Source organism: Papio anubis, chromosome 1 (genome assembly GCF_008728515.1).
Source record: "Papio anubis isolate 15944 chromosome 1, Panubis1.0, whole genome shotgun sequence".
In the NCBI taxonomy this organism is placed as follows: Eukaryota; Metazoa; Chordata; class Mammalia; order Primates; family Cercopithecidae; genus Papio; species Papio anubis.
Window position 1 is genome coordinate 178,144,359 of NC_044976.1, and position 23,682 is coordinate 178,168,040.

General features: G+C 40.0%; 1 protein-coding gene across 3 annotated transcripts in view; it reads right to left on the reverse strand.

Moving 5' to 3' along the window:
* Positions 1-23,682, reverse strand: part of RGL1 (ral guanine nucleotide dissociation stimulator like 1) — a 289,030-nt gene that overhangs the window by 146,844 nt on the left and 118,504 nt on the right. The gene's annotated exons all lie outside the window — the stretch shown is intronic.

Consider the following 23,682-nt stretch of genomic DNA (forward strand, 5'->3'; position numbering starts at 1 on the left):
TCATTAAAGGAAAAATGCCAGGTATAGAACGATATGTACAGTATGATACCTTATATGTTAAAACACACACATATATGTAGAGATGGGTACACGTACATATTCAGGTATTCTTTCTTCTGTAAAGAATCTCAAGAAGTGGTTAACAGTGGTTAACTTTCAGTAAATGGACCAGCTGGGGTGGAGAAATAGCTTAACAGAGTGGAGTGGCATTTGGGAGAAAAACCAGGGCCTAGTTTAGGTTTCTTATACTCCACAGTATTAAAAAACTTAATAAATATTCCATAACTATTTAAATGGGTTTCTAAGTTAGTGTTTTCAATAGCAACTGGGTATGTGGCCAAAGAGGGAAGAAGAAGAGAGTTCTTAGCAGAGCAATCCATAATACTTTCAGCCAGCTAAGTTAAAGGGGAAGTATTCCAGTCTACATAAAAGAAATTGGTCTCTCCAAAAAAAAGTTTACTGTGTGTTAGGAAGGAGGAAGAAGTGGAAAAAAGAAGAGTAATAACTGCTTCATCTGGGTTTTTAATTGAATTTGAATTTTTTTCTGCTTATTTTACTTCAGAAAAGAGATTTTGATAAGAGAAACTAGTCCAAGCCTGAGAGTATGAAGAACGAAAATGTCCTAGCTATCCAGAAAGTCGGAAGGATCACTCTTATCCCTGCCCCATCCCGCTAGCCAATGGAAAGGCTAGAAAAGAGGTGCGTGGAGGAAATGCTGACAGACCTACTTAGCAATAGGCCCTGAAGTGTGAGGAATATAAACCAGCCGCAGAGAACAGGCCTTCAGGAGCTGCTGGTGGCTCCGTTTCCACTGAGCAGCATGACTCCTTTGTTTTCTTGGGCCTGGGAAAGGAAAAATGTCTTTTGCTCTTGTGTACAGTCTTGAACTGCAGCTTCATTAATCCATTTCATGGTCAGGGCTATTGTGGCATATTTGATTATTTATCCAGACAGTATGAAGAGGTAAGGCAAAACTGAGACTCCAAAGAATCCACTGAACTGAAAGTATCACCTGTCACACACCTTTTGTTGTGACACACATAGAGGCTTTCAATTGGCCAAAACCCATCCTCAAGTCTGTATACAAATCCTATAAAATCAGCATGACTTTAACGTTTTTTTCCTACCTGACGGTAATCCCATAAAGCACTGAATCTCTCCCTCTTCTCACTCACCATCCAAGCATTCCGTGCTGGGGCAGAAGAGGGCAGGTTGGCAAAACGAGAAGACTTATTGGATAATTTCTAAATGCTGAAGCTTCTTCAGGGAAGCAAACCTCCCACCCAGGGCAGGTTACTTCAGCTAGTTACAGCACAGGGCTAAAGAGGCCAAGGTCATGAGCTTGTTTACCCTGAGGGCCAATTAACTTTGATCTACTTTATGGCCTATCTACTTTATCCCTCAATCCAAACAGCTGTTTCAAAAATGGATGCCCTTGACGACAAGGGGGACTGTTTCAAAGTAAAATAGATGTAACAGTTCAAATTTATCATGCTCCTGAAAAATGACACAAAGGATATTAGAAACATTATGAACTCATTTTTCCACCAAAATAATTCTTTGCAAAAAATCAAGTCACCTAGCACATTAAGAATGTTGCATTCATTCACAGGGACTAAGTTTTATCAAATTCTAGACCCTTTCTATCTCACTATTTTATATAAAACTAAACTGAATCAATGTTTTAGACACTATTTGATCTGAGCATTCTTCATGCTAATTAGATACTGATTTTCTCTTTTATAAATTGATAATTATTTGAAATGACCCAGTTCCTCCTTCACAAATACATTCTTCACCCACACACTATGCATAAAATACCTTCTGTTTTCAATGGGTTGCAGAACTCAACACTGATGCTTTCCTATCATTCAAAAAAAAAAAAAAAAAGATACAAATTTACAAACTGTCTTTCCTCACACTTCTACAAAAGTCCTTGTTTTTTAAAGTTTCCTATGCAATCCACAAATCCAGACCTAGAACAAACTTTGAGTCTATCTCACATACTCACCTTGACCCAGAATTAACTGGGGGCTACCTCACACACTGTCCTAGAATTAGCATCGAGGGTCATCTTACACACTCATCTTGAAATCAGAGCACGTCTTGATCTCAAGATAATAAAAGGAAATTTTGGCCAGGCACGGGGACTCACACCTGTAATCCCAGCACTTTGGGAGGCTGAGGTGGGTGGATCTCTTGAGGTCAGGAGTTCAAGACAAGCCTGGCCAACATGGTGAAACCTCGTCTTTACTAAATATACAAAAATTAGCCAGGCATGGTGGCACATGCCTGTAATCCCAGCTACTAAGGAGGCTGAGGCAAGAGAATTGCTTGGACCCAGGAGGCAGAGGTTGCAGTGAGCCAAGATCCAGCCTGGATCCAGCCTGGGTGACACTGCATTCCAGCCTGGGCGACAGAGCAAGACTACAAGAAAGAAAAGAAAAGGGAGGCGAGGAGAGTGGAGGGGAGAGGAGAGGAGGGGAGGGGAGCGGAGGGGAGAGAAAAGGAGGGGAGGAAGAAAATTTTGAAATTTTGCAATGCTCCAAATAAGAATCACCACTTCTAATGAACAGCTACATGGCTTCCTTACTGATAGCAGTCTGTCCTCCAAAGGAGGAGGAAGTTTCACCTTCTTTCTTCCTCCCAGCCACCTAATAGGTGTCTGTGAAAGACTGAGAGAAGAGTCTAAGCGGGGCACCAGATCCACCAGTGCCAGGTGTACAATTCTGCCAGGGGGCTGGAACAGGACCATCCCTTACAGAAACTGCTCCACCTATCACGGCCCATTTGTCTTCAAAGGAGCACTGAATCCAGGCCTCAGGAAAGATGCAGATAATTCCCTAAAGGATGAGCCCTCTTTTGTAATGATCTGGGAAAATACATCACTCTGCTCAGAGAGACGTATGCTGACCATGTATATTTTGATCCAAAACCTGAGACATGTGGCTGAACCATGGATGTCATACATCAAATCAGGCTAAGGACAGAGAATTTGGAATATATAATCCAGACCCTTTTTCCCATCCTAGATTTTCCACTCTCCCCAGCTTCTTTAGAGAACCCTCCCAGTTCTCCACGGGCTATCAAGCTACCCCACAGTTTCTCTATTTACCCCCATAAAGGACAGAAACATATCATATAAAATAAGGTGCCCCAAATCCCTGAAACCGTAAAGGATTATATATAAACATCATTTTATTTAGTAAAACTTTACATAGTATATAGTTTTCCCCATACTACTTGTTTATGAGGTCACTAGGAAAACCCATATTCTTTTATGTCTTCCCTCTCCTGTTTATCTTTGATATCCTCCCTTCTCCCCCACTAGATTTTTCCTTCTTTCCTATCCCATAGTACAGAGCCCCTTTTCTTCTTTACTGTATAATTCTAAACACAAGCGCTGCCAATAACCCTAAGCTACGCTGCATCATGCTGATTTGCACCAGCTGTGCCTTATGGCGGTTAACCCATGCTTATAACAGGGTCTCCTTAGATCTTCCTGTGAGAACAAAATCCACATATACATCTAAAAGTCACAACCAGTGGGGTGGAAAGTGAGCCAAAAATAAATAGATCCTGCTTTGAACTACTGATCACATTAAATAAGAAAAAAATAGAGAACTAGAGGAAAGAAAAATGCTAACCAGAGCTGCAACTTAAAAATTTTCGTGGACACATGAAACAAACTGTAAAGGTAATCTATTCCTTCAAACATCCCACTTCCAAATGAAATGTTAATTTTCTCAATATTAACAGGGTTGGGGAGAAAGGAAGATCAGGGTAGGGAGTGGAGTAAAGGAAGACTACCATCATGAAGAATTCAAATGACAATAAAAAGTACACAAAACTCAAATGACAATAAAAAGTATACTCTAAAATTAAAAGATAATGGCCAGGAACTTTGTCATGTAATTAGAGTTTGCAAAGCTTAGAGTCTTTGAGAATCTTATATAATTACAAAAACCAAGTCCATAGAGCAACAGTTGGGAATTAGAGTACAATGATGTTATTCTGCAACTTTGGGCAAATCGCAATCTCAGATCATCAGTTTTACTATGAGCTCCCTCCCTGAGGAGTCACAGGCAAGGTCACCAAATGGTTTGTGTATACTGAATTGTCTGGACCGCTTATTTTCCATTATGAAACCTTCTGTAATGGTCCTGTGTTTGAACATGATCAGACATTGCAAACGACTGTCGCTAGAATGTAACCCTCCTTCATCCCTGCCCCAGAGTAACTGTGTTCTAGATTCTCCAAACCAAACTCAGGTTGCCCTAGCTCCATAGGATAATGGATACATGCCACTGGTTTTGTTAAAAGAAAAATCTTCCAGATTGTAAAATTATTTATTAGTTTCACAAACTCTGGCTAACCTCAAGATCAGGGACACAAACATGATCCATCTGATGCAAGAAAATGTCAGCAGTCTAAGAAAAATAAGATAAAGTTAACTTTGTATTACAAAGCTCATGTACTTATAAGTTAGGTTCCCAAAGGCCATCTTCAAGTCTGTTTCTCTGAAAGTCCAAAAAGAAATTAAACAAAATGCTAATATCTTCTGCTGATGGTAAGCAGAACTGGTACACTTTGGCTCAGGACAGCTTCAATCCATCTATAAAAGTCCTTAGGTTGAAAATGTGTAGGAGAAAAAGCCTCTATGCTCATTTTATTCACTTGAAACAGAGTAAGTTTCTGTCCACTAAAAATAGCAGCACCATGATTCTGGGCTCCCCAGAAACCACAGCATTCCATCAGACTTCAAGCACTGAATTATTGGTGCCTAAGCACCACAACATTAGTACAAAAAAGAGAGACCTCGCTAACAGCGACAGATGGAGGTCATGTTTTGGTGGATGAACTCTCCCCAGGAGGTCCAAAGCTTCATGGCCTTTCATGATCAGACCCCTGCCCTCCTTGCAAGCCTTGTTTGTCCCCACACCTTCTATCTTGAACCCTATGTTCCATCCATATCGAACTATTCTTCCTTTTCCATTCCCTCTAGCCTCTGGTAGTCACTTTTTCCTTTCCATGGGACACTCCCCACCTCCATCCCTCATTCCTATTCATTCTCTGTCTGCCAGTTTATACATCACTTACTCTTGTACATCATTAATTCCTCTTAGCTTTTCCTAATCTCCTAAATTTAGGTAAAATGTGCCTCATAATGTGCTCCGTTACAACCTTGTATTTCCTTTCAATTGCTCTGATCACGTTTTTTAAAAAAAATCTATATTCCCCACTGAACTGTAAGCTCCATGTCAGTCCTGTTTATAGTAGTTACTCAACAAATGTAACTCAACTGAATGACTCAATTCACTATTCTATATTTATAAAGGGAGGAATCAATTGATTTTTGATGTTTTATTTAATAATATCTGTCATTTTATTTAATGCTTTTGTTTTTTATGTGTTTAATTTTTAGAATTGTTAAAGACATAGAAAAGCACAAATATATATAATCATGGTACCATTACGACCACTAGGAATTAACAAATGTTAACAATTTTCCGTATTACTTCCAGTCTATTCAAGACTATTTTCAAAGAGCCAAAGATCAAGTGGTTTTGTTGTCAATCCTGAGTTAACTAAAGTGAAGAAAAACAGAAATAATATTGTTAAGTCCTTGCTGTATGCCAATCATTGTGCTAAACGGTTCATATACATTGTATATTCAATCTTCCCATAAGGATATTATTATACACATTTTATAGATGAAAAGACTGAGACTTAGAGAATTAACTCTTGCCCAAGGTAATATAGCCAGTAAATGTCAGACCCATGTTCAACCTAAATTGTTTAAATCAAGAATCCATGGGCTTTTCTCTTTATTGACTATATCCTCAAATTCTGCCTATGTTTGGAAGTAACCTGAACTTCCTGAGCCAGAGAATGTGCTTTCACATAAGTTACTCATCCATTCATTTAACAAATATCAATTAAGTGCTTTCTATGGGTTGTATGTTATTATCTCATAAGCGTGCAGAAAATTAAATCAGTGCACTGCATTCACAAGCATTCTGGTTAATTTAGCTGAAAAATAAGAAGTTAAGTGGTGATACACACCATAGAAGTTTTTCCACTGAACAAACATGTAAGCATTAAGGCATATAGAAGAAATAGCATTAGAAGGCGGAATATGTTACCAAAACACCATGGGTTCAGTCCTGCTGCTCACAGCACAGAAAGTCAATCACTGAGACAATGAGTACTGCCAAGGAAGAAGGCTTTAATTGGCTGCTACAGCTAAGGAGACAGGAAATCAGTCTTAAATTCATCTACCTAAGGGACTAAAGTTAGGGGTTTATACAGTAAGGAAGAAATGTAATATTGTATGGGAAAACAATCTCAGGAGGGGTAAGGAAGCAATCATAATGAATGAAGGACCTGACATCTCATTGTCTGGATGCTGTGATCTGGTGAGTTTCAGTTATTTGATACCTTCTGAGAGGACTGGAGGTCCTCTCCTGAGGAAGGAATTCAGAAATAACAAACGTGGGCTGGGCATGGTGGCTCACGTCTGTAATCCCAGCACTTTGGGAGGCTGAGGCAGGTGGATTATGAGGTCAGGAGTTTGACACCAGCCTGGTCAATATGGTGACACCCCGTCTCTACTAAAGATACAGAAATTAGCCAGGCATGGTGGCGTGTGCCTGTAGTCCCAGCTACTTGGGAGGCTGAGGCAGAAGAATAACTTAAACCCAGAAGGCAGAGGTTGCAGTGAACCAAGATCATGTCACTGCACTCCAGCCTGAGCAACACAGCAAGACTCCATCCCAAATAAATTTTTAAAAAAGAAAAAAAGAAATAACAAATGGGAGTTTCAAGCTTTAAGACCAGAAGAGTCAATTTCTATGTTTATCCAAAAGAACTGCCTGTGGGACTACTGGATTGCTTTCGGTTAAAGATGGCAAATGACAAGTTTCTCCCAGTCCCACAGTCGTTGTGGTTGTGGTGTGACAAGACTTTATAATGAGACTAGATATTTAAAAATCATCTGTCCCTTATAATTTCTGCAGTGCCCTGGGTTTTTGCTTTCATAACAAAACAAACAAAAAATCAGGAAACATTTCTTTATATGTCTTTTCGGTTCTCAGTTCACATTCTTATGGGTGCTTAGTGGCCGGCACCTGCTTGGTTCTGTAGTTCAGGTCTGGGACAGTGAAGCCTCTGCACCTTCTTCCCTGTGGTCCCTTCAGAAAATGGAAGACACCATGTTCCCTGTCCAAAAGGGGTTACTTGTCTTCGTATGCATACTTTGTATCAAGGGGTTTGCTACACTTCTTCCGGTAAGTTCTGTGCATCTGGCAATCACTCACTTTTGTTGTGACAATATTGTCAGCACTTTGAACTTCTTTTAGTAAATTATAATATGTCTGCACTCCCATATGAAATCCTAGCTTTTTTTTCTTTCCCAAGTCTGTACTACCCTCAATTATTCCTTAAAAATAACTTCCCCTCCCACCTTGATACAGCATGACTCTTCCATCATAATGTTTCAAGTCTCTTTGTTTGCCATTTTTTTATTCCTTGATCACATTTTTACTTTGAAGAAATTCGGATTTGTTCTTGCATTGTATCCATACTATGAATGTTTTGAGGCAACAATGAGTTAGTTTGGAAGCATGACCTGACCACAAGGGTAAACAAGAGTGGGAAGACTCTTGCATGCTAAGAACTCTTTTCATCAGGTTATTTGCTTTTGTTGTCACTATTTTTACTACACACATATGTTGCTGATTCTCAGAAATCCAGTAAAATTATAATGGTTCTTATTGTTGGCAAGCACAAGTCACAGAACAAAACATGTCGTTCTGAGCCTTGGGTCTGCTCTTCTACGATATCAGAGAAAACACCATTAATTCCCAGAAATCCTGTCACTCACGTGCTCATCTCAGGGTGAAGCACAAACAGGCAAAGATAGTTATATGCCCATTCCTTTATTTGTTAATTAATTAATTCAACAAACATCTCAACATTGCAGTGGTATAAATTGGATAAGTGCAGTTCCTTGTGTTAGAAGCTCATAGTCTACTAGAAAAGAATATAAAACAAATAACTGCCATATAATGTAATAAATGTACATAAAGGAAATGCAGAAAGAAAGGAAAAAATAAAGGAGAGAAAGAAGGAAAGAAGGGAGGGAGGAAGGAAAAGAATAACTGATAAGGGCACACAATGTGGTCTGCGGAGAGATCAGGGAAAATTTCCAGAGTCTGAAGGATGAGCAAGAGCTAAGTGTTGTGAGAGAACAATATAATGTACAAAGGCATTGGGACAATCAATATCAGAGTGCAATTTTTTTTAAAGAATGTTAACTGTTTCCTATACGTGAGCCCGCCACCCCCAAAATCTCCCCCTTTCTGAAATTTTCTTCATCAGCAAAGTTTCCTGTAGACCAAGGTTTCCCATCAACTAAAGCAGGTAAATTTCTCAGATGCCAGGACATGGGAGTAGAGTTTCCAGTGAAGGTTTTTCCATTTCTATTGCTGTAGGAAGAACTACTAACTTTCCCAGATACCCTACATCTGTTAGCTAAGGAAAAATTTAAATTATATCATTTCTTTCTCATTTCTGCCCTCTTAAAGTGAAATGACAAAAGTTCCCTTATCCCCCTCCCAGGACGTGTGACGGGGGCGTGGCTCGCTTCTTCAGTGTCCTGCTGCTCAAACCTCTAGGGGAGCCTACCGACATGGGCTCCAACCCCACAGCAGAGTTTACAGTTCCTCAATCCCAGTGGGCATGTGTTACAAGGTGCTTCTTAGTTTGCCATCTATAGGCAGCTTGTGTTAACCAGCTCAATTAGACCCTCCACCTTGTCACAAGAACAGATGGTTTTCTGTATCCCGGGTTCTTGCCTTGGAAGAATCGTGGGCTTGGGGAATAAGTGCAAAGTTTTATTGAGCGGAAGTAGCTGTCCGATGGGGGAGCCAGAAGGGAGATGGTTTATCCCTAGAGTTGGGTCGCTGGGCAGCAGGAGCTCTCCTGGGACTGCCCTGTCCAAACTCCGTCTAGACCTGCTGGTCAATAGCCTTCCACAGTACGTGTGTCCGTCAGAATGTTCTTCCGCTGGCGTGTTCCCCTCCATGTCCTCTCACCGTACAGCTGCTTGTGTCTTCTTCCACCTATTTGCTCCGCTCCATGTCCAGCCAATTCTGTCTCTGCCTTGCTAGGGTCTCAGGTTTTTATAGGCCCAGGATGGGGGCATGGCGGGCCAGGGTGGTCTTGGGAAATGCAACATTTAGAAGTGAAGGCACAAGTCCTGTCCTCACCTAGGTCCGTGGGGGTAGAGCCCTAGCCAGGGGCCATTCCTCCTCTACCCAACACTTCCCTTCCCTGCTTCCATATCATTTAAAGGGACAACGCTCTTCCCTTCCCAGCACTCCCATATCAAAAGGAAGGATGAGCTTAAAGAACAGATGCTTCTATTCCCTTTCATGGGAAATATTTCAGTGTTTAAGTTCTTACCCCATCCCCTACCTGTTTATTGCCTGATGTCAAGCTTCTCTTGACATACGGAGTTTTCAAAGGAATAAAAAGGAGACTCCAAGTTTTCAAAGGAATACAAAGGAGACAGTGAACATATTTTGGGAAACAATAGGCTAAAACAGAACTGCCTTGCAAACTTTGTCTTAGAGACCTAAGGCCCCAAGAATGAATAATTTCCAGGCCCTGAAGAAATTGGTCACTTTTTCTTTTTTTTTTTTTTTTAATTTTTTTTTCTTTGTTTACTAAATTCCACTGGAGTTTACATAGCTCTCTACACTAAAATGTAAAGCAACGTTCATGTCTGGTATAGTGAAAGCAGGACTCATTCTAGGCCTGGGAGCCAAACAGAGGAGGTTAAATTGGCTGCAAATGTCCAACAGATTTTTACAGGACCAAGCTCTCTAGAAATAAGTCCTATCTCATTTTATCCTCTTGGAGAAGTTTTGCCTTTTCCCATTCAAATAACCATCACCTGAACAACCTGAATAAGCAGCCAGGATAAGGTAAGGTTTATAACCCAGCCTTCCACTTGGGTTCAGGAACACTTCCTCTGAGAAGCACAATGCTTACTGGAGTATGGTACCACCTCATCCACAGGAGACAGAGGGAGTAGAGATGAGTGGTTCTAACACTGAAACCAGCCCAATTGTCTCATAGAGCTGATCTTTATGGTTTCTTTTGACTGATCATAGAAATTGACCCTCCCAGGCTTAAAATTTGAAAAAGTTACATTTGTCTTATCTGGGTTCCTTTCTCAGGAAACCAACCGTAGGACCTCCCGGGAAGTATCAAGGAACTGAAACTTACCAGATCAACACATCTGGACAATGAAATGCCACACCCCTCACCCATCATGATTGCCTGACTTCCTACTTCCTGTTGCCCAACTACTTCTTTTCCCTCGCTAATTCCTGTCTTCCCACACATGGTTACATTTCTTCCTTGCCACATAAACCCCTAATTTTAGTTGAGGAGATGGATTTGAGACTGGTCTCCTGTCGCCTCAGGTGAAGCACCCAATTAAAGCCTTCTTCTCTGGCAATATTTCAGTAATTGGCTTTCTGTGTGGTGAGCAGCATGACCTAGACTGGCTCCCTGGTGTTTTGGTAACAGATTTTGGTTCCCTTATTGGGAATGCATGGTCCAGGAGTCTCAGAAGCCCTCCTAAGCAGCTGCCTAAAACCTTTTTTGGCCAGAGATGGGTTTCAGTCTCTCCCTCTCTCTAACATCACTGCTGGCTCCAACTTCTTTCCTGATCGCCTAGGAAGAACAGCCTTTGAAATTTGTCATCTGCATCTGGACAGATGATGTCTTTCCTGGGTAACAGACAGCAGGATCTGGTCCTCTCAATTAGGGGAATTCTGAAGGAGTTTCCTTTTGCACGTTAAACAAGCCCAACCAATTGAGAAAGAAATACACCTCCACTGTTTCAGTTTGGACATGCTTGGGGCTTGTTGCTGCAGCAGTGGGACGGTGTTCTGATGATTGTTTACGTGTGTGTGTTAATAAAGTCATGGGAAATCATAATTTTATAAACTGGTCTTTTGTAGTACTATTTTGCCCCAATATTCTTTGCAATCTATAGAAGTGTGGCCTTTCCATGGGCCTCATTTTTATGTTTAATGAAAAAGTGGAATGGAATTTCATGTATCCAAGCTTTTATGCTGTTGTTCTAAGCTGAGTCCGGCCTAGTTAATACATGATGTTCTATGGTGCTGTTCGAGCTGTTTTCTTTGGAGTGTGAGGAGGTTTGGCCTTTAAAAATCAAACTGCCACAGAAACTACCTTACCCAAAATTTTGGGTCACCGCCTTCATTAGATTACCTATCAGGGCAAACAAACTGTAGCCACGTGAACGTGTTTGTAAACTGTTGAGTTTGTATTACTAACTCATGGCTACAGAGTTCCAAAGTAAAAACTACTGGAGCTTTATTTTTGTGTATTATGTTTACGTATAACATTTACTATATGTTGTGTCTACCAAATTGGCTTATAAATAAAAGAAAGCTCATAATTAAATCTATCCAAGCATGTTTCAAGTTCATGTTACTTAACTAAATCTTTAATAAGCAATCTAGCTTTAAAATTATTGGTAAGATAAAAATAATGACTTTGGAATTGTCAGCATACATTTTTGCCTGGGTTTTGTATTTGTCTCTGTAGATATTTTGAGGTGTCAGGGTTTGGTACCGAAGATTATACAGTTATAAACTTAGCCAAAACAAAATGATCTTTGTGCAATTTTTGCCAAATAAGACAAATTTAATGTTGGTTTAATGAATATAGCTGAGTCTTCTGAGTATTAGTGAAAATGTGTCCGGAATTGGTGGGTTCTTGGTCTCAATGACTTCGAGAATGAAGCCACGGACCCTCGCAGTGAGTGTTACAGTTCTTAAAAATGGTGTGCCCGGAGTTTGTTCCTTCAGATGGTCAGCTATGTCTGGACAGTGGGTTTGTGGGCTCGCTGTCAGGAGTGAAGCTGTAGACCTTTGTGGGGAGTTTTACAGCTCTTAAAGGCAGCGTGTCTGGAGTTAATCCTTCTTCCCGGTGATAGTCTCGCTGGCTTCAGGAGTGAAGCTGCAGACCTTCATGGTGAGTTGGTTACAGCTCATAAAGGCGGAGTGGACCAAAGAGTGAGCAGCAACAACATTTATTGCAAAGAGCGAAAGAACAAAGCTTCCACAGTGTGGAAGAAGACCCAAGCAGGTTGGTCCTGGCAAGCTAGGGCAGCCTGCTTTTATTCTCTTACTGGCACCACCCACATCCTGCTGATTGGACCATTTTACAGAGAGGTGATTGGTCCATTTTACAGAGCGCTGACTGGTCCGTTTTACAGAGAGCTGATTGGACCATTTTGACAGGGTGCTGACTGGTGCATTTATAATTCCTGAGCTAGACACAGAGTGCTGATTGGTGCATTTACAATCCTCTAGCTAGACATAAAAGTTCTCCAAGTCCCCCAGTAGGTTAGCTAGATACAGAGTACCAACTGGTGTATTTACAAACCCTGAGCTAGACACAGAGTGCTGATTGGTGTATTTACAATCCTTGAGCTAGACACAGAGTGCTAGACGGAAAAGTTCACCAAGTCCCTACTAGGTTAGCTGGATACAGAGTACCAATTGGTGTATTTACAAACCCTGAGCTAGACATAGAGTGCTGACTGGTGTACTTACAATCCCTTAGCTAGACATAAAGGTTCTCCAAGTCCCCACTAGACTCAGAAGCCCAGCTGGCTTCACCTACTGGAGCCTGCACCAGGGCCACTGACAAGAGCTGCCTGCCAGTCCCCTACTGTGCACCCTTACTCCTCAGCCCTTGGGCGGTTGATGGGGCCATGTGCTGTGGAGCAGGGAGCTGCACTCATGGGGCCACGTGGGAGCCCACCTCGGTCAAGGGGGAGGTTTGGGCATGGCGGGCTGCAGGTCCTGAGCCCTGTCCCGTGGGGAGGCAGCTGAGGCCTGGCAAGAACTCGAGCACAGCGCAGGCCAGCTGGCACTGCTGGGGGACCCTGCGTACACGCTGCACCTGCTGGCCTGGGTGCTAAGCCCCTCACTGCCCTGAGCCGCCAGCTCTAGGCGCCACTGTGAATGCAGGGCGTGGGCCTGCCCAGCCCCTGACCACCCTCACTGGAACTCGCACTGACCTGTGAGCACCGAGGGCAGCCCCAGTTCCTGCCCGCGCCTCTCCCTCCACACCTCCCCACAAGTGGAGGGAGCTGGGTCCGGCCTCGGCCAGCCCAGAGAGGGGCTCCCACAGTGCAGTGGCAGGCTGAAGGGTTCCTCAAGCGCCACCAGAGTGGATGCTGAGGCCGAGGAGGTGCCGAGAGTGAGGGCTGCTAGCACATTGTCACCTCTCAAAAATACCCATGTAGTTAACTTTAAGGACCTTACTGGTATTCACAGGTTACAAAATTGTTAACAAGGAAATGATGACTAGCTTTGTCTAATATCTCAGTTCTCATGAGTAATCTAGGTAAAACTGTTAAAAAATGAAAAAAATGAATGAAATAGAAATGGAATGATGTAATTTAAAATCTTAAAATCATTTTTTATGCCTGTAGTCCCAGCTACTCAGGAGGCTAAGGTGGAAGGATTGCTTGAGTCCAGGAGGTTGAGGCTGCAGTGAGCTATGATCACACCACTGCACTCCAGACTGCACAACAGAGCAAGGCCCTGTCTCAAAAAAAAAAAAAAAATTATATAAAGTTTAGTTCAAATTATGGGCTTGAAAATGTTATTTATGAAATAAGGTAGAACAGAACCAGTAAGTAGGGGAGAGAGATGTGAAGAAAGTTATGCATATGAAGATGTATTTTCGGTTTTAAAAAAAAAGTTTATAAAGTAAAAAAGAATTTTATATGAGAAAGAATCTTGGAATGGTAAATTTTTGTCCTAAAGTAAAATAACTGGCTATTTAAAATAAAGAGATTTTAAGACAAAACAGAAAGTCCATGCATGGTCTTTCTGTTGGTCTGTGTAAGTCATATGTAGTTTTTTTTTTTTTTTCTGTTTCTCTGTGTGTCCACCTTCATGCACATACAGAGAAGATAGAAGTTTAGACAGTAAAATATTCTTTAAAACCTAAGAGAAAATTTGAGATATTGGGCTAATTAACATTGCTCATAGTTAAAGCTCTTAGCCTTGATAAAGTAAAACAAGAAATATTATAAAGAAATACATGGCAGTTTGGCAATTTTTTTTTTTTTTTTTTTTAGACAGAGTGTCACTCTGCCACCCAGGCTGGAGTGCAGTGGCGCTGTCTCAGCTCACTGCAACCTCCGCCTCCTGGGTTCAAGCAATTCTCCTGCTTCGGCTTCCTGAGTAGCTGGGATTATAGGTGTGCACCACCACGTCCAGCTAATTTTTGTATTTTTAGTAGAGATGGGGTTTCACTATGTTGGCCAGGCTGGTCTCCAACTTCTGACCTCAGGTGATCCGCCCACCTTGGCCTCACAAAGTGCTGGGATTACAGGTGTGAGCCACCATACCTGGTCAGCAATTCTTTTTTAATATTGTTGAGCATGAAGCCAGATTTAGCATGGAGTCAAATTTCACTAAATGCTTGCATTGATTTGTTTCACACTATATTTTCTATTCTGCATAGATAGTACTAGCACTAAAGTACTTAACTGGTCACATCCCTGAAGTGAATTTCTTAATTGCACAAAATGTATAGTGGTGTTGGTGGACTTAGACATTCATTTGTATATCAGGAGCAAAATATCCATCATATGCTTTTGTGTTTTAGGCTGTGGGTAACACTTTAGCCTCCAAGGTAAACTGAGTAAGAGAAAAATTTGGGGTTGGCTTCCTGTGTATCTGTTTCTGTTTTTAATTTTCATTTATTTGCTGTTTGTTCTCTTTTCAGTTTTACTTATATATACATATATAAAACCATTGATGTTCTTTACTTTCTTTTTTTTTTTTTTTTTTTTTTTGACAAGATCTTGCTCTGCTGCCCAGGCTGAATAGACTGGAGTACAGTGCCATGATCATAGCTCACTGCAACTTCAAACTCCTGGGCTCAAACTATCCTCCCACCACAGCCTCCCAAGTAGCTGGGACTACAAATGTGTGCTACCACACCTGGCTAATTTTTTTTTTTTAATTTTTAGTAGACACAAGTTCTCATTAGGTTGCCCAGGCTGGTCTCAAGCAATCCTCCCACCCTGGCTTTCCAAAGTGCTAGGATTACAGGGGTGAGCCACTGTACCCAGCCATGCGTTTTCAGTTTCTAATGAAAAACTTGCATTTGGTTCTGTGAATAGCCATTTGGTTTCCCATGTATTTCCAACATTCATCATTTGCTCTATTTATCTAAAATTCCTAAATTACCTTCGTCAAGCCTCAAAAAAAAAAAAAGAGCACAATAGTCTTTTAAACTTGGATTGGTTTTGTTCTCTAATGATCTATAAGATCATTAGCATTGGTTATGCTCTCCTTTAAAGGTCTGTAAGAGTTTATAAAGCTCCTGGACAAAATTAAAAGACTTACTTTTATAAGTTCTGAACAGAAATAGTACAATATTTTGTTATTTGGAAAAGTAGATGGGAGTAGATATGTTTAAATGGTGTTTATTTCCAAGGTAATTCAATTTAATCAATAATTTGAGTTGGTTTCAGATCTTTTCCTTTAGGAAATGAGGAAAAACTTGATATAGGTACAAAGTTGTAATGTTCAGGAAACACTGACCCTGTCCTTTGGAAAATTATATTCACTGGGGTTTCTCCCAAATTACTTTAGCTGTGTTTACCATTATTCATATTAAGTGACAGTCACTTGAATTAAGTAGTATTTTTTAAAAAGTGAAACTTTCTAGTGATTTTTTTGTCCCAAACCTTATCACTGTTGGGCCTTCATGTGTGTACTTGAAAACAAAGTATGTACAAGTGTTGTACTGGTTTGAAGATTCTAGTGGTAAAAGTTACCCAATCAGTTGTTAGTACTGTATCTAGAAACCAATCTTGGAAATGTGTGATGATACTTTTTTGAAAAGCTGAAAAGAAATCATGTGCTTGTTCTTACTTTGTCCCTGTTTTGTTATATAGTATTTAAGTGAAAGTAGGTTATTTACCCTCATACTGAATTTCTAAAACTGATGTTTACATTTACCATTTCTCAAATGATGGAGAGAAAATTTAATTATCTTACTTTGGTAAGTTTGGCTTAGGACCTATCATATTTTTTATGCTTTTGGTCACAGTTCTATCACTAGAATTCTAGCAATTAGACATATGCAAGGAGTAACATGAACCCTTTAATACGATGGTTTGAAGTCCTGCAGGCAGTAACAACTAGATACCAAATCATAGTGTTTTAATTTGTGACATGATAAAGAGAATGATAGTATAAATATCCTATTAACTAAGCCTCATGCTGTTAAGTTATAGAACTTTGACTCTTGGGTCTGAACAAGAAACCAACTCCTACTAAATCTTGAACACTAATACCAGTCAAAGCCCTACCTTAAGACCTGGGAAAAAGTGACAATCAAACTGCTTTGGTGAGGCACAGGACTAGAAATTAAAACCATTCAATCCCCCTAGACCCAGGGAGTATTATGGAAGGGGAGGTCATGTGAGATTGTAAGGGTCGATTTTGAGGGATAAAAATGGTTCAGAGTTTTCCTATAAATTAAACGTTAACATCAAAAGCACACTGCCGCAAGGCCAGCATGTTGGCCCCTGTATCAGATTAACAGGGTTTTCTTGGAACATTGATCTTTTCTTCAATAGAAAATTGTAAAAAGTTATAAAAGGTTTATGGAAATCTTACCTATGGTCAAACTGATTAAAATTAGATAATTTGTTTATAAGATTTCATTAAAATTAGCTTTAACATTAATAATAAACTATATAAAGGTAATCTCTTTTGAACACAATTTTTGTATAATATTAATGAGATAATAAAAGATTTTTGTTTACCTTTTGAGTAAACTCCAGGAAAAAAAAAAAAAAAGGAGGTAAGAGAGACAGATTTAGTTGGCCTCATGCTATCTTTATTAGGTCTTACTGTATGGGATACTGACTCTCCTTTCTACCAAAGAGTAAATGTTTTTGTTTTATTATTTTGGCTAAATGAATGACTATTTTACAGTGACCTATGATCCTATTTTGTGATATCAAGTGTCTTAAACCTTTGGTATTTGACAAGCTTCCTAAAAGCAAAATTTCAAGTTCTAAATTCAGTCCTTTTGACCTCAAACTATCTTTTTAAAGATATTTTTTAAAGATATTGGGTCCACTGAGGTCCAAGAGATACATATTAGGCTTATTTAGTACACAGGAAGCATTGTCAAATGTGAGATGGTGGTTTTTTGTTTGTTTGTTTGTTTTTTGAGACAAGTTTCACTCTATCACCCAGGCTGGAGTGCAGTGGCATGATCTTGGCTCTCTGCAACCTCCACTTCCCGGGTTCAAGTGATTCTCCTGCCTCAGGCTCTTGAGTAGCTGGGGTTACAGGCACATGCCACCACATCCAGCTAATTTTTGTATTTTTAGTAGAGACAGGGTTTCACTATGTTAGGCTGCTCAAACTCCTGACCTCATGATCCACCCACCTCAGTCTGCTGAAGTGCTGGGATTAGACATGAGCTACCACACCTGGCCAAGACGGTGTTTAACTTTCTTTGGGATATTTTTATATAGACATGTTTTAGGATTGTATAAGATTCCTGAAATTCTGATATGTCTCAATATATGTTATTAGTAATAATTATTATTTTTATGTTAAATTGTTGGATGCCACGGAAATAATCAAACTTTCTTGTCAATTGCATCTTTGACTTATAGCTATCCTAAGATTTTTATCATCCACAATTGCTGCTTTGCTTTGATTCTTCTCAAAAAGCAGCTTATAATCAGCTACAACCCAGGGTTTCCTTGGGAGAGTTCATGAAAAGAACTCCTGATTGCAGGTTTCTGATAACTTTGGAGATTGTGCCATTGGACCAGAGAGAAAACTTCCAGGACACTAATTGAAAGGCTGATGTGTTCATAAAGACTGCTAACCTAATATAAAGCAGAGCAAGAGTTGATTGCATGGACTGAACTACAGGAGGACTGAAATAATTTTCATGGCTCTTTTTTGTTTGAAACGTTACTGATTCTTTTTGTTTTGTTTCTCAGAGTCTTCAGAATTTTTTTCTTTTGAGTGATTTATAGCCTTTAACAATTAAGTAGAGTATACAGAAATGAGACATATTTCTCTCTCTCTGCCAGATTTATCCAGAATTCAGAAACTGTTTGTGAATGTTCTTAATTCATTGCATTGTGGTTATTTGCATAAGATCAGTAAGAATCTGTTTTCTTTTATATTTGGAAACAATTGGAGGCACTGGTTATTTTCTAGGACTTTGACTAAAATGGCATGTTTTGGGATATGAACACACAGCTTTGAGGAACTGACATTGACTTTATAGAGCCAATGAGAACTCCTCAGGAAGATGCCTCATACCTTGTCTATGCAGTTCCTTTGCAGGATCCCTGCCCTGTGATAAGTAGAGAATCACCTTCCTGGCAGGCCCAGGAACCACAAGTTCTTTTGGGGCCTTGGAAGGAGAGGAGTTCACCCAATTCATGCACATATCTGTGACACAGATGGATCCTTGGCTAGGCTTGAGAGGCCTTTGGAGGTTGAGTCTGAGATTCCTTGTGAGAGGTTCCAGCAAAGCCAATGTAGAAGAGTCTATATGGACAATGATTCTTTCTGCAGTTTATGTGGGTAATAAGGCCAAGTATAGTGGGACTGATGTTTATTTTTCAGGTAGGTTGGTCCTGCTATGATTTGTCTTTGGTGGAAGTAGTGGGTTGGAGACATACAGATTGTATCGCAGAAGAAAACTATGGTATTAGATTAACGTTTGATTCCTGGGTGGCCACGTGGTCACCCATGATATGGAGCTGCTCACAATGTCCCGTTTTTAGCATGAAGCATCCTGAAAGATCGACGACCATATTCTCCATGATTCAGGAACTGATAAATAGAAAGACCGGGACCGGAACCAGCCCAATTGTCCCACAGAATTGATGTTTATGGTTTCTTTTGAATAAATATAGAAATTGACCCACTCAGTATTAAAACTTGAAAAACTTACATTTGTATTATCTGAGTTCCTTTCTCAGGAAACCATCAGGCCTCCCAGATAGTATCAAGGAACTGAAACTTACCAGATCACCACATCTGGACAATGGGATGCCAGACTCCTCACCTATAGTAACTGCCCAACTGACTATCTACTTCCTATTGATCAATTCCTCTTCCTTACTCCTCCCTGTTTTCCCATACAGTTATATTTCTTCCCTGCCACATGAGCCCCTAATTTTAGCCAGTTGAGGAGATAGATTTGAGACTGGGCTCCCATCTCCTTGGCTGAAGCACTCAAACTCTTCTTCCCTGACAATGCTCATTATCTCAGTGATTGGCTTTTTGTGTGGTGAGCAGGAGGACCCTGAACTGAAGTCCTGGTGTTGTGGCAATAATACACCCATATCTGGTCTCCCCTGCAAATAATTTGTATATCTCAACACAATGCTATTTAGTTCAGGCCAATTGTCTTACTTTCCGAAAGGTCACCCTTTACAAATATTAGCAGGGTAGTCTCATTGAAGTCAAACAACTGTGTCACCCAGTAAAAATTCTACAGGCACTTAAAAACAAAGGATCCTGGGGTGTGAGGCTTTCCAAAATGTGAGGTAAATCTTGAATTTAGGCAGCAGGAGTCAAAAGCAACTATTGTACAATTGGTAGGCCCATGTGGTGTAACATTTTGTACTATTCCCCCACTGATTCATTCAATAATAATAAAAGTCTACATCTATTGCTTATTATGTACCAAGCTATATTCCAAGTAATTTACATATTATAGCTCAATTCTCATAACAATCCTATTAGTATACCCACTTTATAGATAAGGAAACTGAAATACAGATTAAGGAATTTGCACATCATGGTCAGTCTGTCTCTAGAGACCAACCTCTTAGTCCCTCTACACATTTTCTCTATTTAATAAGTACTTGTTAGGTTCTCACTATGTGCCAGATATTGTGAATAATATTGGGCACATAAAGATGGATTATGACAGAGGTCCTGCCCTTGAGGAGCTTACATTTTAGTTTGAGAGACAACAATATGTAAATATACAAGTATAGGCATGCAGCTTGTTTTCTTGTGCTTCACTTTATAGCACTTAGCAGATACTATGCGTGTGTGTTTTTTTTTTAATTATACTTTAAGTTCTGGGGTACATGTGCAGAACGTGCAGGTTTGTTACGTAGGTATACACATGCCATAGTGGTTTGCTGCACCCATCAACCCGTCATCTACATTAGGTATTTCTCCTAATGCTATTTCTCCCCTAGTCCCAACCACCTGACAGGCCCCAGTGTGTGACGTTCCCCTCCCCGTGTCCCTGTGTTCTCATTGTTCAGCTCCCACTTATGAGTGAGAAATGTGGTGTCTGGTTTTCTGTTCTTGTGTTAGTTTGCTGAGAACGATGGTTTCCAGCTTCATCCATGTCCCTGCAAAGGACACGAACTCATCCATTTTTATGGCTGCATAGTATTCCATGGTGTATGTGTGCCACATTTTCTTTATCCAGTCTATCACTGATGGGCATTTGGATTGGTTCCAAGTCTTTGCTATTGTGAACAGTGCCGCAATAAACATACATGTGCATGTATCTTTATAGTATAATGATTTATGAGCCTTTGGGTATATACCCAGTAATGGGATATCTGGGTCAAATGGCATTTCTGGTTTTAGATCCTTGAGGAATCACCACACGGTCTTCCATAATGGTTGAATTAATTTACACTCCCACCAGCAGTGTAAAAGCATTCCTATTTCTCCACCCTGTCTCCAGCATCTGTTGTTCCCTGACTTTTTAATGATGGCCATTCTAACTGGTGTGAGATGGTATCTCATTGTGCTTTTGATTTGTATTTCTCTAATGACCAGTGACAATGAGCTTTTTTCCCTATGTTTGTTGACTGCATAACAAATTGAAGGTTTGTGGCAACCCTGCATCAAGCAAGTCTTGCCATTTTTTTCAACAGTGTGTGATCACTTCATGTCTCTGGACATTTTGGTAATTTTCTCACAATATTTCAAACTTTTAAATTACTATTATGCATTCAAAGCATGATGTAGGCTGAAAAAGAATTGATCAAAGCTGTGTGTGTTCTCACTGCTCCACTCACTGGCCATTCCCTTGTCTCTCTCCCTTTCCTCATGCCTCTCTATTCACTGAGACATGACAATATTGAAATTAGGCCAATTAATAACCCTACAATGGCCTCTAAGTGTTCAAGTGAAAGGAAGAGTTACACATCTCTTGCTTTAAATGAAAACCTAGAAATGATTACACTTAGTGAGGAAGGCATGTCAAAAGCTGAGATAGGCCAAAAGCTAAGCCTCTTGTGCCAAATGGTTAGCCAAGCTGTTAATGCAAAGAAAAAGTTCTTGAAGGAAATTTAAAGTGCTACTCCAGTGAGTAGATGAATGATAAAGCAAAACAGCCTTAACGCTGATATGCAGAAAGTTTTAGTGGTCTGGTAGAAAATCAAACTAGCCACAAAATTCCCTTTAGCAAGGCCTAATCCAGAGCAAAGCCCTAACTTTCTTCAGTTCTGTGAAGGCTGAGAGAGGTGAGGAAGCTACAGAAGAAAAGTTTGAAGCTTGCAGCAATTGGTTCATGATGTTTAAGAAGAGATCTCTATACTTAAAAGTACAAGGTGAAGCAGTAAATGCTGATACAGAAGCTACAGCAAGAGCAAGTTATCCAGAAGATCTAGCTAAGATCATTGATGAAGGTGTCTACACTAAACAACAGATTTTCAATGTACACAAAATAGCCTTCTATTAGAAGAAGATGCTGTTTTGGACTATCATAGCTAGAGAGGAAAAGTCAATGCCTGAGTTCAAAGCTTCAAAGAAGAGGTTGATTCTCTTGCTAGGGGCTAATGCAGCTGGTTACTTTAAGTTAAAGCCAATACTCACCATTCTGAAAATCTTAGAGCCCTTAAAAAGTATGCTAAATCTACTCTGGCTGTGCTCTATAAATGGAAGAATAAAGCCTAGATGATAGTACATCTATTTACAGCATATACAGCTTACTGAATATTTTAAGCCCACTATTGAGACTACTGCTCAGAAAAAAAGAAATTCCTTTCAAAATATTACTGCTCATTGACAATGTGGCTGGTCACCCAAGAGCCAGAGATGTGCAAGGAGATTGTTGTTTTCATGCCTGCTAACATGATATCCATTTCACAGCATTTCATAACACAATATCCATTTCATTTCATAGGTCAGAGAGTAATTTTGTCTTTCAAATTTGATTAGTTAAGAAATACATTTCATAAGGCTATAGCTGCCATAGATAATGATTCCTCTGATGGATCTAGGAAAGTAAATTGAAAACCTTTTGGAAAGGATTCACCATTCTAGATGTCATTAAGAACATTCATAATTCATGAGAGAAGGTCAAAATATCAACATTAACAGAAGTTTAAAAGAGGTTGATTTCAACTCTCATGAATGACTTTGAGGAGTGCAAAACTTCAATGGACAAAGCAACTGCCAATGTGATGGAAATAGCAAGAGAACTAGAATTACAAGTGGAGCCCGAAGATAGGCTAAATTGCTGCAATCTCACAGTAAGCTTGAATGGACAACGGGTGACTTCTAATGGATAAGCAAAGAATGTGGTTTCTTGAGATGGAAACTACTCCTGAGGAAGTGACTGCGAATGTTGTGAAATGACAACAAAAGATTTAGAATATTACATAAACTTAGTTGATAAAGTAGCAGCAGGGTTTGGGAGGACTGACTTCAGTTTTTTGTTTGTTTTTTAGAGATAGGGTCTTGCTCTGTTGCTCAGGCTGGAGTGCAGTGGTGCAATCATACCTCACTACAGCCTCCTGCGTGAGGATTGCTGAGGTTCATGCAAGCCTCTCAGCCTCCTGAGTAGCTGGGACTACAGGCACATGCCACCACACCCAGCTTTTTTGCCTTTTTTTTTTTTTTTTTTTTTTTTTGCAGAGACTGGGTCTTGCTATATGGCCCAGGCTAGTCTCAAATTCCTGGCCTCAAGCAATCCTCCTACCTCAGTCTCCCACAGTGCTGGGATGACTGGTGGGAACCACCATGCCCAGCCTGACTTTGGTTTTGAAAGAAGTTCTACTGTGAGTAAAATGCTATCAAACAACATTGCATGCTACAGAGAAATCTTTCAAGAAAAGACAAGTCAATGGATGTGACAAACTTCATTAATGTCTTATTTTAAGAAACACAGTCACCGCAACTTTCAGCAACCAACCACTCTGATCAGCCGGCAGCCATCAACATTGAGGTAAGACCCTCCGCCAGCAAAAAGAGTATGACTTGCTGAAGGCTCAAATGATCATTAGCATTTTTTAGAAATATAGTATTTTAAAATTAAGATATGTACTTTTTTAGATATAATGCTCTTGCACACTTAAGAGACTACAGTATAATGTAGGTATAACTTTTATATGCACTGGGAAAACAAAAGAAAATTATGTGACTCATTTTATTGCAATATTTGCTTTACTGATGTGGTCTGGAAACAAACCAGGTATCCAGGAGGTATGCCTGTGCCATTAATGTGATGAGTCTTTATGAGATAGATATGCAGAGATGTCATAGTACCACACAGGAGGGTCACTAA